The sequence below is a fragment of the Hyla sarda genome, unplaced genomic scaffold (assembly GCF_029499605.1).
Source record: "Hyla sarda isolate aHylSar1 unplaced genomic scaffold, aHylSar1.hap1 scaffold_1233, whole genome shotgun sequence".
In the NCBI taxonomy this organism is placed as follows: Eukaryota; Metazoa; Chordata; class Amphibia; order Anura; family Hylidae; genus Hyla; species Hyla sarda.
The window spans coordinates 76,552-96,113 of record NW_026607854.1 but is presented as its reverse complement, the minus strand read 5'-3'; the positions used below and the strand labels follow the sequence as shown (position 1 = coordinate 96,113).

Sequence of the window (19,562 nt, the reverse complement as noted above, 5' to 3'; positions counted from 1 at the left end):
CAGCAATGACACACCTGTGTGAACAGCCAGGAGACCCCCCCCCCCCCCATGTTATGTTACATAGTTACATAGTTAGTACGGTCGAAAAAAGACATATGTCCATCACGTTCAACCAGGGAATTAAGGGGTAGGGGTGTGGCGCGATATTGGGGAAGGGATGAGATTTTATATTTATAAGCATTAATCTTATTTTGTCAATTAGGAACATTCAGCACCCACCCGCTATCAAGGCAGCTGCCTATCATGTCATGCCCTACCTGCACAGGTGTGCTGGCTACTCAAATGATCCAATTAAGGAGGCCATTTAGTCAGCAGCAGCAGAAGTCCTGTGCCTGGACGCTCCAACAGGGGCCAGACACAAGCAGAAGCAGAAGCAGCAGAAGCAGCAGCAGCACCACCTTTTGTTTATTGGCTGCAGCAGCAGCAAGGCCCACAGGGCTGGCTAGCTGGCTAGCCAGCAAGCAGGTAGCAATGAAAGTAGGAATCTTTCTTTTTAACCCTGTAAGGGGGTGGTGCACTGTACCCGAAGATACTGCCATATCGGGTCAATGCATAGGGCGACGGAAGCAAGCTTCGAAATCGGCCCCCGTTCTCAAAAATCCATTTAATATATGGTCCCCAGATAGGGGACGTATCAGATATTAAACTGATAAGAACAGATACTACACTTGATCTTAGCCAAAAGGCCGAGAAGCGATAACCGTGAAAGGGGCGGGCCCAACAAGGTCCCCTTCATGGGCACTATCACTGCTTGCTGTCAGGGAGGCTGCCAGACAATTTTCCATGCACACTCTGGGCTGGGGGGCAGTCAACCACCAGTACACACAGCAGAACCTAAACCCATACCATTATTGCTAAGCAGCAAGACAGGGGCCCATTGCACTCCCACGGGGCCTTTTTAAATGCAATCCATAACCCGGATTTGCCAGGAACCCTTCTTACTCCTCCTACTTGCATGTGACACTGGGCTTAGGATCTGCATAGGAAACACACACACAAGCACACACCTACATTTGTTGCCTGCAGATGCCTCCTTGGCTGTCCCCAAACGGTATCAAACCAACACCCACGGGAAGCTGTAAGCATAGAGGACATGCCTGCACCCCATTGGACTTACCTGTGTGGGTTAAATCCGGGTTATTTGACAACCTATGGCGGTGATGGTTCTGCTCAGGCAGAGCAGTGCTGATGCTCCTCATAAAGCTGTCGCTGCTGTGAAGGTTCTAGGTGACATCACAAATCCCTTTGGTTACATACACAACAAAGCTGGGTTGTTGTTGTTTACACTCTGCAAGGCCTGTGGAAGTGAGTGACATCATAGCACTGTAGTTCTGAGGGTTCAAGATGGATGCAACAATCTCCTGTTGCTTCTATGAAGGCCGTAATAGACGACATCACCAAACAGCTCCATAGTCACATACACAGCAAAGGAGAGATGTTGTTTACACCTAGTGATGTCAGTGGTATTGAGTGACATCACAGCACAGTGCTAAGGCTCCTGGGCCTGGACACAGCAGCGGCTGCAATATCTCAACGGAGAATACGTTTATATCTATGTGTGTGTGTGCGCATATATATATATATATATATATATATATATATATATATATATATTCTCCGCCGAAATCACTTTTAAACCCATTTCCACCTTTTTTTCCCTTCTCTTCCTCTTACTTTTTTTTCACGTTTTTTTACGTTTTTCTCCTTTTCGCCTCTTTTCTGGGCGTATTATTCTTCTTTTTCTTCTTTTTTTTCGTCTAATGCATACCCCATCAGTGCAGCAATGCTTATTCAATACCGCCAGCAGATGGAGACACTGGGGGATAATTTTCTAAGGATTTATACTGATTTTTCCTGTCTGAATTTGTCGCACAGAAAGTTGCAGGCCAAATATGTGTGACATTTCTGCGACTTTAGCTTCTAGAGCATTTTTACAACATTATACATAGGTGCTGAATACATAAAAAGCGACTGTTCAGCGACAGACAAGTCGCATCGGCTGAAAGTAGGCCAGAATGTCAGTCCATGTTGGAGCAGGTTTAGATACAGTCTAAAGCATAGATCTCAAAGTCTGTGCACAGAATTTAGCAAGGGCCTCGCACCTTCTGATGCATCAGGTAGGTGCACAATAGCATAGCCTAACCCTCTGTACTTTGGTCTATATTGATGCGGGACATAGACAGCCAGCTGATGACCAATCCATTAGTGCAATGGATGGCTGGAAGCATTTGTCTTTGCCTTTGCAATACCACAGAAGCAATGCATGGTCAATGTACAGCAATGACACACCTGTGTGAACAGCCAGGAGACCCCCCCCCCCCCCATGTTATGTTACATAGTTACATAGTTAGTACGGTCGAAAAAAGACATATGTCCATCACGTTCAACCAGGGAATTAAGGGGTAGGGGTGTGGCGCGATATTGGGGAAGGGATGAGATTTTATATTTCTTCATAAGCATTAATCTTATTTTGTCAATTAGGAACATTCAGCACCCACCCGCTATCAAGGCAGCTGCCTATCATGTCATGCCCTACCTGCACAGGTGTGCTGGCTACTCAAATGATCCAATTAAGGAGGCCATTTAGTCAGCAGCAGCAGAAGTCCTGTGCCTGGACGCTCCAACAGGGGCCAGACACAAGCAGAAGCAGAAGCAGCAGAAGCAGCAGCAGCACCACCTTTTGTTTATTGGCTGCAGCAGCAGCAAGGCCCACAGGGCTGGCTAGCTGGCTAGCCAGCAAGCAGGTAGCAATGAAAGTAGGAATCTTTCTTTTTAACCCTGTAAGGGGGTGGTGCACTGTACCCGAAGATACTGCCATATCGGGTCAATGCATAGGGCGACGGAAGCAAGCTTCGAAATCGGCCCCCGTTCTCAAAAATCCATTTAATATATGGTCCCCAGATAGGGGACGTATCAGATATTAAACTGATAAGAACAGATACTACACTTGATCTTAGCCAAAAGGCCGAGAAGCGATAACCGTGAAAGGGGCGGGCCCAACAAGGTCCCCTTCATGGGCACTATCACTGCTTGCTGTCAGGGAGGCTGCCAGACAATTTTCCATGCACACTCTGGGCTGGGGGGCAGTCAACCACCAGTACACACAGCAGAACCTAAACCCATACCATTATTGCTAAGCAGCAAGACAGGGGCCCATTGCACTCCCACGGGGCCTTTTTAAATGCAATCCATAACCCGGATTTGCCAGGAACCCTTCTTACTCCTCCTACTTGCATGTGACACTGGGCTTAGGATCTGCATAGGAAACACACACACAAGCACACACCTACCTTTGTTGCCTGCAGATGCCTCCTTGGCTGTCCCCAAACGGTATCAAACCAACACCCACGGGAAGCTGTAAGCATAGAGGACATGCCTGCACCCCATTGGACTTACCTGTGTGGGTTAAATCCGGGTTATTTGACAACCTATGGCGGTGATGGTTCTGCTCAGGCAGAGCAGTGCTGATGCTCCTCATAAAGCTGTCGCTGCTGTGAAGGTTCTAGGTGACATCACAAATCCCTTTGGTTACATACACAACAAAGCTGGGTTGTTGTTGTTTACACTCTGCAAGGCCTGTGGAAGTGAGTGACATCATAGCACTGTAGTTCTGAGGGTTCAAGATGGATGCAACAATCTCCTGTTGCTTCTATGAAGGCCGTAATAGACGACATCACCAAACAGCTCCATAGTCACATACACAGCAAAGGAGAGATGTTGTTTACACCTAGTGATGTCAGTGGTATTGAGTGACATCACAGCACAGTGCTAAGGCTCCTGGGCCTGGACACAGCAGCGGCTGCAATATCTCAACGGAGAATACGTTTATATCTATGTGTGTGTGTGCGCATATATATATATATATATATATATATATATATATATATATATATATTTCTCCGCCGAAATCACTTTTAAACCCATTTCCACCTTTTTTTCCCTTCTCTTCCTCTTACTTTTTTTTCACGTTTTTTTACGTTTTTCTCCTTTTCGCCTCTTTTCTGGGCGTATTATTCTTCTTTTTCTTCTTTTTTTTCGTCTAATGCATACCCCATCAGTGCAGCAATGCTTATTCAATACCGCCAGCAGATGGAGACACTGGGGGATAATTTTCTAAGGATTTATACTGATTTTTCCTGTCTGAATTTGTCGCACAGAAAGTTGCAGGCCAAATATGTGTGACATTTCTGCGACTTTAGCTTCTAGAGCATTTTTACAACATTATACATAGGTGCTGAATACATAAAAAGCGACTGTTCAGCGACAGACAAGTCGCATCGGCTGAAAGTAGGCCAGAATGTCAGTCCATGTTGGAGCAGGTTTAGATACAGTCTAAAGCATAGATCTCAAAGTCTGTGCACAGAATTTAGCAAGGGCCTCGCACCTTCTGATGCATCAGGTAGGTGCACAATAGCATAGCCTAACCCTCTGTACTTTGGTCTATATTGATGCGGGACATAGACAGCCAGCTGATGACCAATCCATTAGTGCAATGGATGGCTGGAAGCATTTGTCTTTGCCTTTGCAATACCACAGAAGCAATGCATGGTCAATGTACAGCAATGACACACCTGTGTGAACAGCCAGGAGACCCCCCCCCCCCCCATGTTATGTTACATAGTTACATAGTTAGTACGGTCGAAAAAAGACATATGTCCATCACGTTCAACCAGGGAATTAAGGGGTAGGGGTGTGGCGCGATATTGGGGAAGGGATGAGATTTTATATTTCTTCATAAGCATTAATCTTATTTTGTCAATTAGGAACATTCAGCACCCACCCGCTATCAAGGCAGCTGCCTATCATGTCATGCCCTACCTGCACAGGTGTGCTGGCTACTCAAATGATCCAATTAAGGAGGCCATTTAGTCAGCAGCAGCAGAAGTCCTGTGCCTGGACGCTCCAACAGGGGCCAGACACAAGCAGAAGCAGAAGCAGCAGAAGCAGCAGCAGCACCACCTTTTGTTTATTGGCTGCAGCAGCAGCAAGGCCCACAGGGCTGGCTAGCTGGCTAGCCAGCAAGCAGGTAGCAATGAAAGTAGGAATCTTTCTTTTTAACCCTGTAAGGGGGTGGTGCACTGTACCCGAAGATACTGCCATATCGGGTCAATGCATAGGGCGACGGAAGCAAGCTTCGAAATCGGCCCCCGTTCTCAAAAATCCATTTAATATATGGTCCCCAGATAGGGGACGTATCAGATATTAAACTGATAAGAACAGATACTACACTTGATCTTAGCCAAAAGGCCGAGAAGCGATAACCGTGAAAGGGGCGGGCCCAACAAGGTTCCCTTCATGGGCACTATCACTGCTTGCTGTCAGGGAGGCTGCCAGACAATTTTCCATGCACACTCTGGGCTGGGGGGCAGTCAACCACCAGTACACACAGCAGAACCTAAACCCATACCATTATTGCTAAGCAGCAAGACAGGGGCCCATTGCACTCCCACGGGGCCTTTTTAAATGCAATCCATAACCCGGATTTGCCAGGAACCCTTCTTACTCCTCCTACTTGCATGTGACACTGGGCTTAGGATCTGCATAGGAAACACACACACAAGCACACACCTACCTTTGTTGCCTGCAGATGCCTCCTTGGCTGTCCCCAAACGGTATCAAACCAACACCCACGGGAAGCTGTAAGCATAGAGGACATGCCTGCACCCCATTGGACTTACCTGTGTGGGTTAAATCCGGGTTATTTGACAACCTATGGCGGTGATGGTTCTGCTCAGGCAGAGCAGTGCTGATGCTCCTCATAAAGCTGTCGCTGCTGTGAAGGTTCTAGGTGACATCACAAATCCCTTTGGTTACATACACAACAAAGCTGGGTTGTTGTTGTTTACACTCTGCAAGGCCTGTGGAAGTGAGTGACATCATAGCACTGTAGTTCTGAGGGTTCAAGATGGATGCAACAATCTCCTGTTGCTTCTATGAAGGCCGTAATAGACGACATCACCAAACAGCTCCATAGTCACATACACAGCAAAGGAGAGATGTTGTTTACACCTAGTGATGTCAGTGGTATTGAGTGACATCACAGCACAGTGCTAAGGCTCCTGGGCCTGGACACAGCAGCGGCTGCAATATCTCAACGGAGAATACGTTTATATCTATGTGTGTGTGTGCGCATATATATATATATATATATATATATATATATATATATATATATATTCTCCGCCGAAATCACTTTTAAACCCATTTCCACCTTTTTTTCCCTTCTCTTCCTCTTACTTTTTTTTCACGTTTTTTTACGTTTTTCTCCTTTTCGCCTCTTTTCTGGGCGTATTATTCTTCTTTTTCTTCTTTTTTTTCGTCTAATGCATACCCCATCAGTGCAGCAATGCTTATTCAATACCGCCAGCAGATGGAGCACCTGCTGGCGGTAATTTTCTAAGGATTTATACTGATTTTTCCTGTCTGAATTTGTCGCACAGAAAGTTGCAGGCCAAATATGTGTGACATTCTGCGACTTTAGCTTCTAGAGCATTTTTACAACATTATACATAGGTGCTGAATACATAAAAAGCGACTGTTCAGCGACAGACAAGTCGCATCGGCTGAAAGTAGGCCAGAATGTCAGTCCATGTTGGAGCAGGTTTAGATACAGTCTAAAGCATAGATCTCAAAGTCTGTGCACAGAATTTAGCAGGGCCTCGCACCTTCTGATGCATCAGGTAGGTGCACAATAGCATAGCCTAACCCTCTGTACTTTGGTCTATATTGATGCGGGACATAGACAGCCAGCTGATGACCAATCCATTAGTGCAATGGATGGCTGGAAGCATTTGTCTTTGCCTTTGCAATACCACAGAAGCAATGCATGGTCAATGTACAGCAATGACACACCTGTGTGAACAGCCAGGAGACCCCCCCCCCCCATGTTATGTTACATAGTTACATAGTTAGTACGGTCGAAAAAAGACATATGTCCATCACGTTCAACCAGGGAATTAAGGGGTAGGGGTGTGGCGCGATATTGGGGAAGGATGAGATTTTATATTTCTTCATAAGCATTAATCTTATTTTGTCAATTAGGAACATTCAGCACCCACCCGCTATCAAGGCAGCTGCCTATCATGTCATGCCCTACCTGCACAGGTGTGCTGGCTACTCAAATGATCCAATTAAGGAGGCCATTTAGTCAGCAGCAGCAGAAGTCCTGTGCCTGGACGCTCCAACAGGGGCCAGACACAAGCAGAAGCAGAAGCAGCAGAAGCAGCAGCAGCACCACCTTTTGTTTATTGGCTGCAGCAGCAGCAAGGCCCACAGGGCTGGCTAGCTGGCTAGCCAGCAAGCAGGTAGCAATGAAAGTAGGAATCTTTCTTTTTAACCCTGTAAGGGGGTGGTGCACTGTACCCGAAGATACTGCCATATCGGGTCAATGCATAGGGCGACGGAAGCAAGCTTCGAAATCGGCCCCCGTTCTCAAAAATCCATTTAATATATGGTCCCCCAGATAGGGGACGTATCAGATATTAAACTGATAAGAACAGATACTACACTTGATCTTAGCCAAAAGGCCGAGAAGCGATAACCGTGAAAGGGGCGGGCCCAACAAGGTCCCCTTCATGGGCACTATCACTGCTTGCTGTCAGGGAGGCTGCCAGACAATTTTCCATGCACACTCTGGGCTGGGGGGCAGTCAACCACCAGTACACACAGCAGAACCTAAACCCATACCATTATTGCTAAGCAGCAAGACAGGGGCCCATTGCACTCCCACGGGGCCTTTTTAAATGCAATCCATAACCCGGATTTGCCAGGAACCCTTCTTACTCCTCCTACTTGCATGTGACACTGGGCTTAGGATCTGCATAGGAAACACACACACAAGCACACACCTACCTTTGTTGCCTGCAGATGCCTCCTTGGCTGTCCCCAAACGGTATCAAACCAACACCCACGGGAAGCTGTAAGCATAGAGGACATGCCTGCACCCCATTGGACTTACCTGTGTGGGTTAAATCCGGGTTATTTGACAACCTATGGCGGTGATGGTTCTGCTCAGGCAGAGCAGTGCTGATGCTCCTCATAAAGCTGTCGCTGCTGTGAAGGTTCTAGGTGACATCACAAATCCCTTTGGTTACATACACAACAAAGCTGGGTTGTTGTTGTTTACACTCTGCAAGGCCTGTGGAAGTGAGTGACATCATAGCACTGTAGTTCTGAGGGTTCAAGATGGATGCAACAATCTCCTGTTGCTTCTATGAAGGCCGTAATAGACGACATCACCAAACAGCTCCATAGTCACATACACAGCAAAGGAGAGATGTTGTTTACACCTAGTGATGTCAGTGGTATTGAGTGACATCACAGCACAGTGCTAAGGCTCCTGGGCCTGGACACAGCAGCGGCTGCAATATCTCAACGGAGAATACGTTTATATCTATGTGTGTGTGTGCGCATATATATATATATATATATATATATATATATATATATATATATATATATTTCTCCGCCGAAATCACTTTTAAACCCATTTCCACCTTTTTTTCCCTTCTCTTCCTCTTACTTTTTTTTCACGTTTTTTTACGTTTTTCTCCTTTTCGCCTCTTTTCTGGGCGTATTATTCTTCTTTTTCTTCTTTTTTTTCGTCTAATGCATACCCCATCAGTGCAGCAATGCTTATTCAATACCGCCAGCAGATGGAGACACTGGGGGATAATTTTCTAAGGATTTATACTGATTTTTCCTGTCTGAATTTGTCGCACAGAAAGTTGCAGGCCAAATATGTGTGACATTTCTGCGACTTTAGCTTCTAGAGCATTTTTACAACATTATACATAGGTGCTGAATACATAAAAAGCGACTGTTCAGCGACAGACAAGTCGCATCGGCTGAAAGTAGGCCAGAATGTCAGTCCATGTTGGAGCAGGTTTAGATACAGTCTAAAGCATAGATCTCAAAGTCTGTGCACAGAATTTAGCAAGGGCCTCGCACCTTCTGATGCATCAGGTAGGTGCACAATAGCATAGCCTAACCCTCTGTACTTTGGTCTATATTGATGCGGGACATAGACAGCCAGCTGATGACCAATCCATTAGTGCAATGGATGGCTGGAAGCATTTGTCTTTGCCTTTGCAATACCACAGAAGCAATGCATGGTCAATGTACAGCAATGACACACCTGTGTGAACAGCCAGGAGACCCCCCCCCCCCCCATGTTATGTTACATAGTTACATAGTTAGTACGGTCGAAAAAAGACATATGTCCATCACGTTCAACCAGGGAATTAAGGGGTAGGGGTGTGGCGCGATATTGGGGAAGGGATGAGATTTTATATTTCTTCATAAGCATTAATCTTATTTTGTCAATTAGGAACATTCAGCACCCACCCGCTATCAAGGCAGCTGCCTATCATGTCATGCCCTACCTGCACAGGTGTGCTGGCTACTCAAATGATCCAATTAAGGAGGCCATTTAGTCAGCAGCAGCAGAAGTCCTGTGCCTGGACGCTCCAACAGGGGCCAGACACAAGCAGAAGCAGAAGCAGCAGAAGCAGCAGCAGCACCACCTTTTGTTTATTGGCTGCAGCAGCAGCAAGGCCCACAGGGCTGGCTAGCTGGCTAGCCAGCAAGCAGGTAGCAATGAAAGTAGGAATCTTTCTTTTTAACCCTGTAAGGGGGTGGTGCACTGTACCCGAAGATACTGCCATATCGGGTCAATGCATAGGGCGACGGAAGCAAGCTTCGAAATCGGCCCCCGTTCTCAAAAATCCATTTAATATATGGTCCCCAGATAGGGGACGTATCAGATATTAAACTGATAAGAACAGATACTACACTTGATCTTAGCCAAAAGGCCGAGAAGCGATAACCGTGAAAGGGGCGGGCCCAACAAGGTCCCCTTCATGGGCACTATCACTGCTTGCTGTCAGGGAGGCTGCCAGACAATTTTCCATGCACACTCTGGGCTGGGGGGCAGTCAACCACCAGTACACACAGCAGAACCTAAACCCATACCATTATTGCTAAGCAGCAAGACAGGGGCCCATTGCACTCCCACGGGGCCTTTTTAAATGCAATCCATAACCCGGATTTGCCAGGAACCCTTCTTACTCCTCCTACTTGCATGTGACACTGGGCTTAGGATCTGCATAGGAAACACACACACAAGCACACACCTACCTTTGTTGCCTGCAGATGCCTCCTTGGCTGTCCCCAAACGGTATCAAACCAACACCCACGGGAAGCTGTAAGCATAGAGGACATGCCTGCACCCCATTGGACTTACCTGTGTGGGTTAAATCCGGGTTATTTGACAACCTATGGCGGTGATGGTTCTGCTCAGGCAGAGCAGTGCTGATGCTCCTCATAAAGCTGTCGCTGCTGTGAAGGTTCTAGGTGACATCACAAATCCCTTTGGTTACATACACAACAAAGCTGGGTTGTTGTTGTTTACACTCTGCAAGGCCTGTGGAAGTGAGTGACATCATAGCACTGTAGTTCTGAGGGTTCAAGATGGATGCAACAATCTCCTGTTGCTTCTATGAAGGCCGTAATAGACGACATCACCAAACAGCTCCATAGTCACATACACAGCAAAGGAGAGATGTTGTTTACACCTAGTGATGTCAGTGGTATTGAGTGACATCACAGCACAGTGCTAAGGCTCCTGGGCCTGGACACAGCAGCGGCTGCAATATCTCAACGGAGAATACGTTTATATCTATGTGTGTGTGTGCGCATATATATATATATATATATATATATATATATATATATATATTTCTCCGCCGAAATCACTTTTAAACCCATTTCCACCTTTTTTTCCCTTCTCTTCCTCTTACTTTTTTTTCACGTTTTTTTACGTTTTTCTCCTTTTCGCCTCTTTTCTGGGCGTATTATTCTTCTTTTTCTTCTTTTTTTTCGTCTAATGCATACCCCATCAGTGCAGCAATGCTTATTCAATACCGCCAGCAGATGGAGACACTGGGGGATAATTTTCTAAGGATTTATACTGATTTTTCCTGTCTGAATTTGTCGCACAGAAAGTTGCAGGCCAAATATGTGTGACATTTCTGCGACTTTAGCTTCTAGAGCATTTTTACAACATTATACATAGGTGCTGAATACATAAAAAGCGACTGTTCAGCGACAGACAAGTCGCATCGGCTGAAAGTAGGCCAGAATGTCAGTCCATGTTGGAGCAGGTTTAGATACAGTCTAAAGCATAGATCTCAAAGTCTGTGCACAGAATTTAGCAAGGGCCTCGCACCTTCTGATGCATCAGGTAGGTGCACAATAGCATAGCCTAACCCTCTGTACTTTGGTCTATATTGATGCGGGACATAGACAGCCAGCTGATGACCAATCCATTAGTGCAATGGATGGCTGGAAGCATTTGTCTTTGCCTTTGCAATACCACAGAAGCAATGCATGGTCAATGTACAGCAATGACACACCTGTGTGAACAGCCAGGAGACCCCCCCCCCCCCCATGTTATGTTACATAGTTACATAGTTAGTACGGTCGAAAAAAGACATATGTCCATCACGTTCAACCAGGGAATTAAGGGGTAGGGGTGTGGCGCGATATTGGGGAAGGGATGAGATTTTATATTTCTTCATAAGCATTAATCTTATTTTGTCAATTAGGAACATTCAGCACCCACCCGCTATCAAGGCAGCTGCCTATCATGTCATGCCCTACCTGCACAGGTGTGCTGGCTACTCAAATGATCCAATTAAGGAGGCCATTTAGTCAGCAGCAGCAGAAGTCCTGTGCCTGGACGCTCCAACAGGGGCCAGACACAAGCAGAAGCAGAAGCAGCAGAAGCAGCAGCAGCACCACCTTTTGTTTATTGGCTGCAGCAGCAGCAAGGCCCACAGGGCTGGCTAGCTGGCTAGCCAGCAAGCAGGTAGCAATGAAAGTAGGAATCTTTCTTTTTAACCCTGTAAGGGGGTGGTGCACTGTACCCGAAGATACTGCCATATCGGGTCAATGCATAGGGCGACGGAAGCAAGCTTCGAAATCGGCCCCCGTTCTCAAAAATCCATTTAATATATGGTCCCCAGATAGGGGACGTATCAGATATTAAACTGATAAGAACAGATACTACACTTGATCTTAGCCAAAAGGCCGAGAAGCGATAACCGTGAAAGGGGCGGGCCCAACAAGGTCCCCTTCATGGGCACTATCACTGCTTGCTGTCAGGGAGGCTGCCAGACAATTTTCCATGCACACTCTGGGCTGGGGGGCAGTCAACCACCAGTACACACAGCAGAACCTAAACCCATACCATTATTGCTAAGCAGCAAGACAGGGGCCCATTGCACTCCCACGGGGCCTTTTTAAATGCAATCCATAACCCGGATTTGCCAGGAACCCTTCTTACTCCTCCTACTTGCATGTGACACTGGGCTTAGGATCTGCATAGGAAACACACACACAAGCACACACCTACCTTTGTTGCCTGCAGATGCCTCCTTGGCTGTCCCCAAACGGTATCAAACCAACACCCACGGGAAGCTGTAAGCATAGAGGACATGCCTGCACCCCATTGGACTTACCTGTGTGGGTTAAATCCGGGTTATTTGACAACCTATGGCGGTGATGGTTCTGCTCAGGCAGAGCAGTGCTGATGCTCCTCATAAAGCTGTCGCTGCTGTGAAGGTTCTAGGTGACATCACAAATCCCTTTGGTTACATACACAACAAAGCTGGGTTGTTGTTGTTTACACTCTGCAAGGCCTGTGGAAGTGAGTGACATCATAGCACTGTAGTTCTGAGGGTTCAAGATGGATGCAACAATCTCCTGTTGCTTCTATGAAGGCCGTAATAGACGACATCACCAAACAGCTCCATAGTCACATACACAGCAAAGGAGAGATGTTGTTTACACCTAGTGATGTCAGTGGTATTGAGTGACATCACAGCACAGTGCTAAGGCTCCTGGGCCTGGACACAGCAGCGGCTGCAATATCTCAACGGAGAATACGTTTATATCTATGTGTGTGTGTGCGCATATATATATATATATATATATATATATATATATATATATATATATTTCTCCGCCGAAATCACTTTTAAACCCATTTCCACCTTTTTTTCCCTTCTCTTCCTCTTACTTTTTTTTCACGTTTTTTTACGTTTTTCTCCTTTTCGCCTCTTTTCTGGGCGTATTATTCTTCTTTTTCTTCTTTTTTTTCGTCTAATGCATACCCCATCAGTGCAGCAATGCTTATTCAATACCGCCAGCAGATGGAGACACTGGGGGATAATTTTCTAAGGATTTATACTGATTTTTCCTGTCTGAATTTGTCGCACAGAAAGTTGCAGGCCAAATATGTGTGACATTTCTGCGACTTTAGCTTCTAGAGCATTTTTACAACATTATACATAGGTGCTGAATACATAAAAAGCGACTGTTCAGCGACAGACAAGTCGCATCGGCTGAAAGTAGGCCAGAATGTCAGTCCATGTTGGAGCAGGTTTAGATACAGTCTAAAGCATAGATCTCAAAGTCTGTGCACAGAATTTAGCAAGGGCCTCGCACCTTCTGATGCATCAGGTAGGTGCACAATAGCATAGCCTAACCCTCTGTACTTTGGTCTATATTGATGCGGGACATAGACAGCCAGCTGATGACCAATCCATTAGTGCAATGGATGGCTGGAAGCATTTGTCTTTGCCTTTGCAATACCACAGAAGCAATGCATGGTCAATGTACAGCAATGACACACCTGTGTGAACAGCCAGGAGACCCCCCCCCCCCCCATGTTATGTTACATAGTTACATAGTTAGTACGGTCGAAAAAAGACATATGTCCATCACGTTCAACCAGGGAATTAAGGGGTAGGGGTGTGGCGCGATATTGGGGAAGGGATGAGATTTTATATTTCTTCATAAGCATTAATCTTATTTTGTCAATTAGGAACATTCAGCACCCACCCGCTATCAAGGCAGCTGCCTATCATGTCATGCCCTACCTGCACAGGTGTGCTGGCTACTCAAATGATCCAATTAAGGAGGCCATTTAGTCAGCAGCAGCAGAAGTCCTGTGCCTGGACGCTCCAACAGGGGCCAGACACAAGCAGAAGCAGAAGCAGCAGAAGCAGCAGCAGCACCACCTTTTGTTTATTGGCTGCAGCAGCAGCAAGGCCCACAGGGCTGGCTAGCTGGCTAGCCAGCAAGCAGGTAGCAATGAAAGTAGGAATCTTTCTTTTTAACCCTGTAAGGGGGTGGTGCACTGTACCCGAAGATACTGCCATATCGGGTCAATGCATAGGGCGACGGAAGCAAGCTTCGAAATCGGCCCCCGTTCTCAAAAATCCATTTAATATATGGTCCCCAGATAGGGGACGTATCAGATATTAAACTGATAAGAACAGATACTACACTTGATCTTAGCCAAAAGGCCGAGAAGCGATAACCGTGAAAGGGGCGGGCCCAACAAGGTCCCCTTCATGGGCACTATCACTGTTTGCTGTCAGGGAGGCTGCCAGACAATTTTCCATGCACACTCTGGGCTGGGGGGCAGTCAACCACCAGTACACACAGCAGAACCTAAACCCATACCATTATTGCTAAGCAGCAAGACAGGGGCCCATTGCACTCCCACGGGGCCTTTTTAAATGCAATCCATAACCCGGATTTGCCAGGAACCCTTCTTACTCCTCCTACTTGCATGTGACACTGGGCTTAGGATCTGCATAGGAAACACACACACAAGCACACACCTACATTTGTTGCCTGCAGATGCCTCCTTGGCTGTCCCCAAACGGTATCAAACCAACACCCACGGGAAGCTGTAAGCATAGAGGACATGCCTGCACCCCATTGGACTTACCTGTGTGGGTTAAATCCGGGTTATTTGACAACCTATGGCGGTGATGGTTCTGCTCAGGCAGAGCAGTGCTGATGCTCCTCATAAAGCTGTCGCTGCTGTGAAGGTTCTAGGTGACATCACAAATCCCTTTGGTTACATACACAACAAAGCTGGGTTGTTGTTGTTTACACTCTGCAAGGCCTGTGGAAGTGAGTGACATCATAGCACTGTAGTTCTGAGGGTTCAAGATGGATGCAACAATCTCCTGTTGCTTCTATGAAGGCCGTAATAGACGACATCACCAAACAGCTCCATAGTCACATACACAGCAAAGGAGAGATGTTGTTTACACCTAGTGATGTCAGTGGTATTGAGTGACATCACAGCACAGTGCTAAGGCTCCTGGGCCTGGACACAGCAGCGGCTGCAATATCTCAACGGAGAATACGTTTATATCTATGTGTGTGTGTGCGCATATATATATATATATATATATATATATATATATATATATATTTCTCCGCCGAAATCACTTTTAAACCCATTTCCACCTTTTTTTCCCTTCTCTTCCTCTTACTTTTTTTTCACGTTTTTTTACGTTTTTCTCCTTTTCGCCTCTTTTCTGGGCGTATTATTCTTCTTTTTCTTCTTTTTTTTCGTCTAATGCATACCCCATCAGTGCAGCAATGCTTATTCAATACCGCCAGCAGATGGAGACACTGGGGGATAATTTTCTAAGGATTTATACTGATTTTTCCTGTCTGAATTTGTCGCACAGAAAGTTGCAGGCCAAATATGTGTGACATTTCTGCGACTTTAGCTTCTAGAGCATTTTTACAACATTATACATAGGTGCTGAATACATAAAAAGCGACTGTTCAGCGACAGACAAGTCGCATCGGCTGAAAGTAGGCCAGAATGTCAGTCCATGTTGGAGCAGGTTTAGATACAGTCTAAAGCATAGATCTCAAAGTCTGTGCACAGAATTTAGCAAGGGCCTCGCACCTTCTGATGCATCAGGTAGGTGCACAATAGCATAGCCTAACCCTCTGTACTTTGGTCTATATTGATGCGGGACATAGACAGCCAGCTGATGACCAATCCATTAGTGCAATGGATGGCTGGAAGCATTTGTCTTTGCCTTTGCAATACCACAGAAGCAATGCATGGTCAATGTACAGCAATGACACACCTGTGTGAACAGCCAGGAGACCCCCCCCCCCCCATGTTATGTTACATAGTTACATAGTTAGTACGGTCGAAAAAAGACATATGTCCATCACGTTCAACCAGGGAATTAAGGGGTAGGGGTGTGGCGCGATATTGGGGAAGGGATGAGATTTTATATTTCTTCATAAGCATTAATCTTATTTTGTCAATTAGGAACATTCAGCACCCACCCGCTATCAAGGCAGCTGCCTATCATGTCATGCCCTACCTGCACAGGTGTGCTGGCTACTCAAATGATCCAATTAAGGAGGCCATTTAGTCAGCAGCAGCAGAAGTCCTGTGCCTGGACGCTCCAACAGGGGCCAGACACAAGCAGAAGCAGAAGCAGCAGAAGCAGCAGCAGCACCACCTTTTGTTTATTGGCTGCAGCAGCAGCAAGGCCCACAGGGCTGGCTAGCTGGCTAGCCAGCAAGCAGGTAGCAATGAAAGTAGGAATCTTTCTTTTTAACCCTGTAAGGGGGTGGTGCACTGTACCCGAAGATACTGCCATATCGGGTCAATGCATAGGGCGACGGAAGCAAGCTTCGAAATCGGCCCCCGTTCTCAAAAATCCATTTAATATATGGTCCCCAGATAGGGGACGTATCAGATATTAAACTGATAAGAACAGATACTACACTTGATCTTAGCCAAAAGGCCGAGAAGCGATAACCGTGAAAGGGGCGGGCCCAACAAGGTCCCCTTCATGGGCACTATCACTGCTTGCTGTCAGGGAGGCTGCCAGACAATTTTCCATGCACACTCTGGGCTGGGGGGCAGTCAACCACCAGTACACACAGCAGAACCTAAACCCATACCATTATTGCTAAGCAGCAAGACAGGGGCCCATTGCACTCCCACGGGGCCTTTTTAAATGCAATCCATAACCCGGATTTGCCAGGAACCCTTCTTACTCCTCCTACTTGCATGTGACACTGGGCTTAGGATCTGCATAGGAAACACACACACAAGCACACACCTACCTTTGTTGCCTGCAGATGCCTCCTTGGCTGTCCCCAAACGGTATCAAACCAACACCCACGGGAAGCTGTAAGCATAGAGGACATGCCTGCACCCCATTGGACTTACCTGTGTGGGTTAAATCCGGGTTATTTGACAACCTATGGCGGTGATGGTTCTGCTCAGGCAGAGCAGTGCTGATGCTCCTCATAAAGCTGTCGCTGCTGTGAAGGTTCTAGGTGACATCACAAATCCCTTTGGTTACATACACAACAAAGCTGGGTTGTTGTTGTTTACACTCTGCAAGGCCTGTGGAAGTGAGTGACATCATAGCACTGTAGTTCTGAGGGTTCAAGATGGATGCAACAATCTCCTGTTGCTACTATGAAGGCCGTAATAGACGACATCACCAAACAGCTCCATAGTCACATACACAGCAAAGGAGAGATGTTGTTTACACCTAGTGATGTCAGTGGTATTGAGTAAAACATAGCACAATGCTAAGGCTCCTGGGCCTGGACACAGCAGCGGCTGCAATATCTCAACGGAGAATACGTTTATATCTATGTGTGTGTGTGCGCATATATATATATATATATATATATATATATATATATATATATATATATATTCTCCGCCGAAATCACTTTTAAACCCATTTCCACCTTTTTTTCCCTTCTCTTCCTCTTACTTTTTTTTCACGTTTTTTTACGTTTTTCTCCTTTTCGCCTCTTTTCTGGGCGTATTATTCTTCTTTTTCTTCTTTTTTTTCGTCTAATGCATACCCCATCAGTGCAGCAATGCTTATTCAATACCGCCAGCAGATGGAGACACTGGGGGATAATTTTCTAAGGATTTATACTGATTTTTCCTGTCTGAATTTGTCGCACAGAAAGTTGCAGGCCAAATATGTGTGACATTTCTGCGACTTTAGCTTCTAGAGCATTTTTACAACATTATACATAGGTGCTGAATACATAAAAAGCGACTGTTCAGCGACAGACAAGTCGCATCGGCTGAAAGTAGGCCAGAATGTCAGTCCATGTTGGAGCAGGTTTAGATACAGTCTAAAGCATAGATCTCAAAGTCTGTGCACAGAATTTAGCAAGGGCCTCGCACCTTCTGATGCATCAGGTAGGTGCACAATAGCATAGCCTAACCCTCTGTACTTTGGTCTATATTGATGCGGGACATAGACAGCCAGCTGATGACCAATCCATTAGTGCAATGGATGGCTGGAAGCATTTGTCTTTGCCTTTGCAATACCACAGAAGCAATGCATGGTCAATGTACAGCAATGACACACCTGTGTGAACAGCCAGGAGACCCCCCCCCCCCCCATGTTATGTTACATAGTTACATAGTTAGTACGGTCGAAAAAAGACATATGTCCATCACGTTCAACCAGGGAATTAAGGGGTAGGGGTGTGGCGCGATATTGGGGAAGGGATGAGATTTTATATTTCTTCATAAGCATTAATCTTATTTTGTCAATTAGGAACATTCAGCACCCACCCGCTATCAAGGCAGCTGCCTATCATGTCATGCCCTACCTGCACAGGTGTGCTGGCTACTCAAATGATCCAATTAAGGAGGCCATTTAGTCAGCAGCAGCAGAAGTCCTGTGCCTGGACGCTCCAACAGGGGCCAGACACAAGCAGAAGCAGAAGCAGCAGCAGCACCACCTTTTGTTTATTGGCTGCAGCAGCAGCAAGGCCCACAGGGCTGGCTAGCTGGCTAGCCAGCAAGCAGGTAGCAATGAAAGTAGGAATCTTTCTTTTTAACCCTGTAAGGGGGTGGTGCACTGTACCCGAAGATACTGCCATATCGGGTCAATGCATAGGGCGACGGAAGCAAGCTTCGAAATCGGCCCCCGTTCTCAAAAATCCATTTAATATATGGTCCCCAGATAGGGGACGTATCAGATATTAAACTGATAAGAACAGATACTACACTTGATCTTAGCCAAAAGGCCGAGAAGCGATAACCGTGAAAGGGGCGGGCCCAACAAGGTCCCCTTCATGGGCACTATCACTGCTTGCTGTCAGGGAGGCTGCCAGACAATTTTCCATGCACACTCTGGGCTGGGGGGCAGTCAACCACCAGTACACACAGCAGAACCTAAACCCATACCATTATTGCTAAGCAGCAAGACAGGGGCCCATTGCACTCCCACGGGGCCTTTTTAAATGCAATCCATAACCCGGATTTGCCAGGAACCCTTCTTACTCCTCCTACTTGCATGTGACACTGGGCTTAGGATCTGCATAGGAAACACACACACCTTTGTTGCCTGCAGAATGCCTCCTTGGCTGTCCCCAAACGGTATCAACCAACACCCACGGGAAGCTGTAAGCATAGAGGACATGCCTGCACCCCATTGGACTTACCTGTGTGGGTTAAATCCGGGTTATTTGACAACCTATGGCGGTGATGGTTCTGCTCAGGCAGAGCAGTGCTGATGCTCCTCATAAAGCTGTCGCTGCTGTGAAGGTTCTAGGTGACATCACAAATCCCTTTGGTTACATACACAACAAAGCTGGGTTGTTGTTGTTTACACTCTGCAAGGCCTGTGGAAGTGAGTGACATCATAGCACTGTAGTTCTGAGGG

The 19,562-nt window shown here is 46.4% G+C and overlaps 9 non-coding genes across 9 annotated transcripts; all 9 read right to left on the bottom strand.

The window, feature by feature from the left end:
• Positions 1-507: 507 nt before the first annotated feature.
• LOC130303594 (U2 spliceosomal RNA) lies at positions 508-698 on the bottom strand. The gene has a single exon (XR_008853639.1). It is a non-coding gene; the product is annotated as a U2 spliceosomal RNA (small nuclear RNA).
• A 2,088-nt stretch (positions 699-2,786) lies between these two features.
• On the bottom strand, positions 2,787-2,977 carry LOC130303593 (U2 spliceosomal RNA). The gene has a single exon (XR_008853638.1). It is a non-coding gene; the product is annotated as a U2 spliceosomal RNA (small nuclear RNA).
• A 2,091-nt stretch (positions 2,978-5,068) lies between these two features.
• LOC130303592 (U2 spliceosomal RNA) lies at positions 5,069-5,259 on the bottom strand. Its single transcript, XR_008853637.1, has one exon. It is a non-coding gene; the product is annotated as a U2 spliceosomal RNA (small nuclear RNA).
• Positions 5,260-7,346: 2,087 nt separating this feature from the next.
• LOC130303601 (U2 spliceosomal RNA) lies at positions 7,347-7,538 on the bottom strand. Its single transcript, XR_008853646.1, has one exon. It is a non-coding gene; the product is annotated as a U2 spliceosomal RNA (small nuclear RNA).
• Positions 7,539-9,633: 2,095 nt separating this feature from the next.
• Positions 9,634-9,824, bottom strand: LOC130303591 (U2 spliceosomal RNA). The gene has a single exon (XR_008853636.1). It is a non-coding gene; the product is annotated as a U2 spliceosomal RNA (small nuclear RNA).
• Positions 9,825-11,911: 2,087 nt separating this feature from the next.
• LOC130303590 (U2 spliceosomal RNA) lies at positions 11,912-12,102 on the bottom strand. Its single transcript, XR_008853635.1, has one exon. It is a non-coding gene; the product is annotated as a U2 spliceosomal RNA (small nuclear RNA).
• Positions 12,103-14,193: 2,091 nt separating this feature from the next.
• Positions 14,194-14,384, bottom strand: LOC130303589 (U2 spliceosomal RNA). The gene has a single exon (XR_008853634.1). It is a non-coding gene; the product is annotated as a U2 spliceosomal RNA (small nuclear RNA).
• A 2,086-nt stretch (positions 14,385-16,470) lies between these two features.
• On the bottom strand, positions 16,471-16,661 carry LOC130303588 (U2 spliceosomal RNA). Its single transcript, XR_008853633.1, has one exon. It is a non-coding gene; the product is annotated as a U2 spliceosomal RNA (small nuclear RNA).
• A 2,084-nt stretch (positions 16,662-18,745) lies between these two features.
• On the bottom strand, positions 18,746-18,936 carry LOC130303587 (U2 spliceosomal RNA). The gene has a single exon (XR_008853632.1). It is a non-coding gene; the product is annotated as a U2 spliceosomal RNA (small nuclear RNA).
• Positions 18,937-19,562: the final 626 nt, after the last annotated feature.